Here is a 5,219-nt window from a genome sequence, read left to right on the forward strand (position 1 = left end):
ATCTCGGCTCACCGCAACCTCCGCCTCCTGGGTTCAAGCAATTCTCCTGCCTCAGCCTCCTGAGTAGCTGGGATTACAGGCACACACCACCATGCCCAGCTAATTTTTTGTATTTTTTAGTAGAGACGGGGTTTCACCTTGTTGACCAGGATGGTCTCGATCTCTCGACCTCGTGATCCACCCGCCTCGGCCTCCCAAAGTGCTGGGATTACAGGCTTGAGCCACCGCGCCCGGCCATCTTGCAAACTTTTAACCTGATCTTTGCTGTCCTCTCAGATCAAAAGAAAATCTCCACTCAGATTACCAAAAAAACCAAACAAACCAAAAAAAACAAAACAAAAAAAAAAAAACCCCAAAAAACAAAAAACCTCTCCACCTACTTAGGATTTTCCAAAAGCTAATGTATTCATCTATTGAAATAGAGCCGCCGGGCGCGGTGGCTCAAGCCTGTAATCCCAGCACTTTGGGAGGCCGAGGCGGGTGGATCACGAGGTCGAGAGATCGAGACCATCCTGGTCAACATGGTGAAACCCCGTCTCTACTAAAAATACAAAAAAACTAGCTGGGCATGGTGGCGCGTGCCTGTAATCCCAGGTACTCAGGAGGCTGAGGCAGGAGGATTGCCTGAGCCCAGGAGGCGGAGGTTGCGGTGAGCTGAGATCGCGCCATTGCACTCCAGCCTGGGTAACAAGAGTGAAACTCCGTCTCAAAAAAAAAAAAAAAAAAAAAGAAATAGAGCCTCCATCTATCCAAATTGACTATGATAGCCAGTCACACATGTATTGATGTTTTAAGGAAAAGATAAATGTTTGAGATGAGTGATATGCTAATTACCCTGATGTGATCACTATACATCATATGTATCAAAATATCACTATGTATAATCAGTCAATTAAAAAAATTTTTGTTTTATTTTTACTTTTTTTTTTTTTAAATGGAATGCTTCATGAATCTGCATGCCATTCTTGTATAGGGGCCATGATAATCTTCTCTGTATTGTTCTGAGAGTGACAGGAGGCAGCCAAATGCCTAGGCAGATAAAGGAGTGTCCCCAGTGAAACCCCACCTCCAAGCTGAAGCCAGTTTAAAGCCTGAAAGCCAAGCTACAAGTTAAATCCTCAGACCTGATTGATAACTTGTCTTCCTATTTGGCACACTTTCCTCTGATTGATCCCACCCTTCACCTATTTCACGTATATCTACCGTTTCCTAATTGGTTTTCTATACTGTCAGGGCCTTCTTTGAGTGGTATCTTCACTTTAACCTTTTTTGCCTACTCACAAACCAATCAGCACGCACTTCCCATCCTGTGCCGATAAGGACCGCAGACTCAGCTGGTAGAGGAGAAGACAGCCTGACTTCAGAGAAGAGACAACCTAACTTTGGGAAAGACGACTTGCCCTTTTCATCCCTTCTCCAGCTCCCCTCTCTGACAGACGTTTTCATTGCTCAGTAAAAATTCTCCGCCTTCACTATCCTTTAATAATCCATGTGGTCTCATGCTTCTTGGACTCTGGACAAGAGCTTGGAGCTACCGAGTATGGGGACCCAGAAAATGTGTCATACTGGCCCTTTCCCCTCGCCAGCAGGGGCAGCCATCCTATGCAATGAGGCAAAGGGCCAGCTGAGCTGCTAACACATTGCTGTTTATTGGACTGTGGACGGTGGAATGAAAAGAGCACTGCAACACCTCCTCTGGGGCTTCAGGGTTGAAAGCAGGCTTATCTGGGTGCCTGCATTCCCCTTGAGGCAACACGCTTAGTCTGGCTGCAGGTTCCACTTGGAGCCTGCTCCTGTGTCAGCACCCAGAGCAACCAGCTAGATCCTGTACTCGCTCACGTGCTTCCTACTGCAAGGGGCTGAGTGTGGTGGGCCAAGCAGAGGGGGTGTCCCTGCCCTGAGTCCAGGAAAGGGGTCAAGAAAAATCCTGTATCAGTTCCAATTTTAGTATATGTGCTGCCGAAGTGAGCAAGAGAAAAAGCTGCTTAAAAAGCTCATGTTGATATAATGATTGGATATTTGTATCTTAGGTTCTGTTCTCTTTTTTTTTTTTTTTTTTTTTTCATTTGGAGTTTCACTTTGTTGCCCAGGAATGAATGCACTGGCATGATCTCGGCTTACTGTGACCTCCACCAGCCAGATTCAAATGATTCTCCTGCCTCAGCCTCCTTAGTAGCTGGGATTACAGGCACCAACCACCATGCCCAGCTAATTTTTGTATTTTTAGTAGACATGGGGTTTCACCATATTGGCCAGGCAGGTCTTGAACTCCTGACCTCAGGTTATCTGACTGCCTAGGCTTCCCAAAGTGCTGGGATTACAGGCATGAGCCACGACGCCCAGCCAGGTTCTCATGTTTTCAATTATTACATGTGTCTTAGAAGTTGAAAAGGGAGTAGCTTTTGTTTAGTATTTACTTTATTATGTGATTTATTGCCATTTTTATTTTAAGTTTGGGAGGTATATATGCAGGTTTGTTACAGGGTATATTGTGGGATGCTGAGGTTTGGTCTTCTATTGATTGCGTCACCCAGATAGCGAACATAGAGCCCGATAGGAAGCTTTTTAGTCCTCCTCGATCCTGCTTTTGGGGTCTTAATTGTTTATTGTTCCTAGCTTTATGTCTGTGTGAACCCAAGATTTAGCTCCGACTTATAAGTAAGAACATGTGATACTTGGTTTTCTGTTTCTGCATTAGTTTGCTTAGGATAATGGCTTCCAGCTGCATTCACGTTGCTCCACAGGACATGATTTAATTTTTTATGGCTGTATAGTAGTCCATGGTATATATGTACTACATTTTCTTTATCCAATCCTAGGTTAATTCCATGTTTTTGCTATTGTGAATAGTGCTACAATGAACATATGAGAGCATTTGTCTTTTGGGTAGAATAATTTATCTTCCTTTGGTATATACTCAGTAATGGGATTGCTGAGTCAAATGGTAGTTCTGTTTTTAATCCTTTGAGAAATCTCCAAACTGATTTCCAGAATGGTGACCTAATTTACATTCCCACTAAGAGTTTCCTTTTCTCCAAAACCTTGTCAACATCTGTTGTTTTTTGACTGTTTTCTCTGTACATAGCAATGACTTTTTAATAATAGCCCTTCTGACTGGTGTAAGATGGTATATCATTGTGATTTTAATTTGCAACTCTGATTATTAGTGATGATGACCATGTTTTCATGTGTTTGTTGGCTGCTAGTGTGTCTTCTTTTGAGAAGTGTCTGTTTATTCCCTTTGCCCACTTTTTAATGGGATTGTTTGCCTTTTTCTTTTTGATTCATTTAAGTTCATTAAAGATTCTGAATATTAAATCATATGTGGATACATAGTTTGCAGATATTTTCTCCCATTCTGTAGATTGTTCTGTTGATCATTTCTTTTTGCTGTGTGTAAACTCTTTAGTTTAAGTCCCATTTGTCTATTTTTTTTTTTTTTTGAAACAGGGTCTCCCTGCATCACCCAGGCTGGAGTGCGGTGGCATGATTTAGGCTCACTGCAACCTCCACCTCCCAGGTTCAAGTGATTCTCCTGCCGCAGCCTCCTGAGTAGCTGGGATTACAGGCGCCTATGTCTGGATAACCATTTGTCTATTTTTTATTTTGATGCATTTGCTTTTGGGGTCTTCATCATAAATTTTTGGCCTAGGCCAGTGTCTACAAGAGTATTTCCTAGATTTTCTTCTAGAATTTTTGTAGTTTGAGGTCTTACATTTAAGTTATTAATGCATCTTGAATTAAAATTTTGTATATGGTAATAGGTGGGAGTCCAGTTTCATGCAGAAGAATTCTGCATATGGTTAGCCAATTTTCCCAACAACATTTATTGAATAAAGTGTACTTTCCCCATTGTTCATTTTTTTCGACTTTGTTGAAGGTGAGCTGGTTGTAGGTGTGCAGCTTTATTTCAGGGGTCTCTAAAATGTTTCACTGATCTATAAGCTTTTATTTAGTATTTGCTTTAAAAAGATCATTTCAGTGGGTTTGACTATAAGAAATGAATTTATTTAAAAAAATTTTTTTTTTTCAGTGTAAGATCAAAACTACAATTAGAATATAAGTATTAAAAAATCAGTGTAGTGCCGGGCGTGGTGGCTCACACCTGTAATCCCAGCACTTTGGGAGGCTGAGGTGGGTGGATCACGAGGTTAAGAGATCGAGACCATCCTGGTCAACATGGTGAAACCCCATCTCTACTAAAAATACAAAAATTAGCTGGGCATGGTGGCACGTGCCTGTAGTCCCAGCTGCTCGGGAGGCTGAGGCAGGAGAATTGCCTGAACCCAGGAGGTGGAGGTTGTGGTAAGCTGAGATCACGCCATTGCACTCCAACCTGGGTAACAAGAGTGAAACTCCGTCTCAAAAAAAAAAAAAAAAAAAAAAAAATTCGGCCGGGCGCGGTGGCTCAAGCCTGTAATCCCAGCACTTTGGGAGGCTGAGGCGGGTGGATCACGAGGTCAAGAGATCGAGACCAACGTGGTCAACATGGTGAAACCCCGTCTCTACTAAAAATACAAAAAATTAGCTGGGCATGGTAGCGCGTGCCTGTAATCCCAGCTACTCAGGAGGCTGAGGCAGGAGAATTGCCTGAACCCAGGCAATTCTGTAATCCCAGCTACTCAGGAGGCGGAGGCTGCGGTGAGCTGAGATCGCGCCATTGCACTCCAGCCTGGGTAACGAGAGCGAAACTCCGTCTCAAAAAAAAAAAAAAAAAAAAAATTTCAATGTAGTTATGTGATTTTCTTTCCAAGAGTTCTAAGATCAAAATATTTATGGAAAAATATTTTTGGTGGCTATCACGAGTTTGTAAAGATTAACATAATGTCTGAGAGTAGTTTTGCAGGTAAAATTTAGGTCATTATAAAACATATGAGTTATGCTCTAAAATTAATAGTTAATATTTATCAAGTGACTATTCTGCGTCAGTTGTTTTGCATACATTACAATGATCTGATTTATTCCTTAGAGAAAAAACAAACATTTAGAAGGTGAGTGCAGTGGTTCATGCCTGTAATCCCAGCACTTTGGGAGGCTGTAGTAGGTGGATTGCTTGATCTCAGGAGCTCGAGACCAGCATGGGCAACATAATGAAACCCCATCACTACCAAAAATACAAAAAATTAAACAGGCGTGGTGGCACGTGCCTGTGTTCCCAGCTACTCAGGCTGAAGTGGGAGGATTGCCTGAGCTCAGGAGGCGGAGGTTGCAGTGAGCTG

General features: G+C 42.4%; 1 non-coding gene across 1 annotated transcript; it reads right to left on the bottom strand.

Annotated features, from left to right (window-relative positions):
* Nucleotides 1-928: 928 nt before the first annotated feature.
* On the bottom strand, nucleotides 929-1,030 carry LOC120367243 (U6 spliceosomal RNA). The gene has a single exon (XR_005581666.1). It is a non-coding gene; the product is annotated as a U6 spliceosomal RNA (small nuclear RNA).
* Between the last annotated feature and the right edge of the window lie 4,189 nt (nucleotides 1,031-5,219).

The sequence above is a fragment of the Saimiri boliviensis genome, chromosome 8 (assembly GCF_048565385.1).
Source record: "Saimiri boliviensis isolate mSaiBol1 chromosome 8, mSaiBol1.pri, whole genome shotgun sequence".
Lineage (NCBI taxonomy): Eukaryota > Metazoa > Chordata > Mammalia > Primates > Cebidae > Saimiri > Saimiri boliviensis.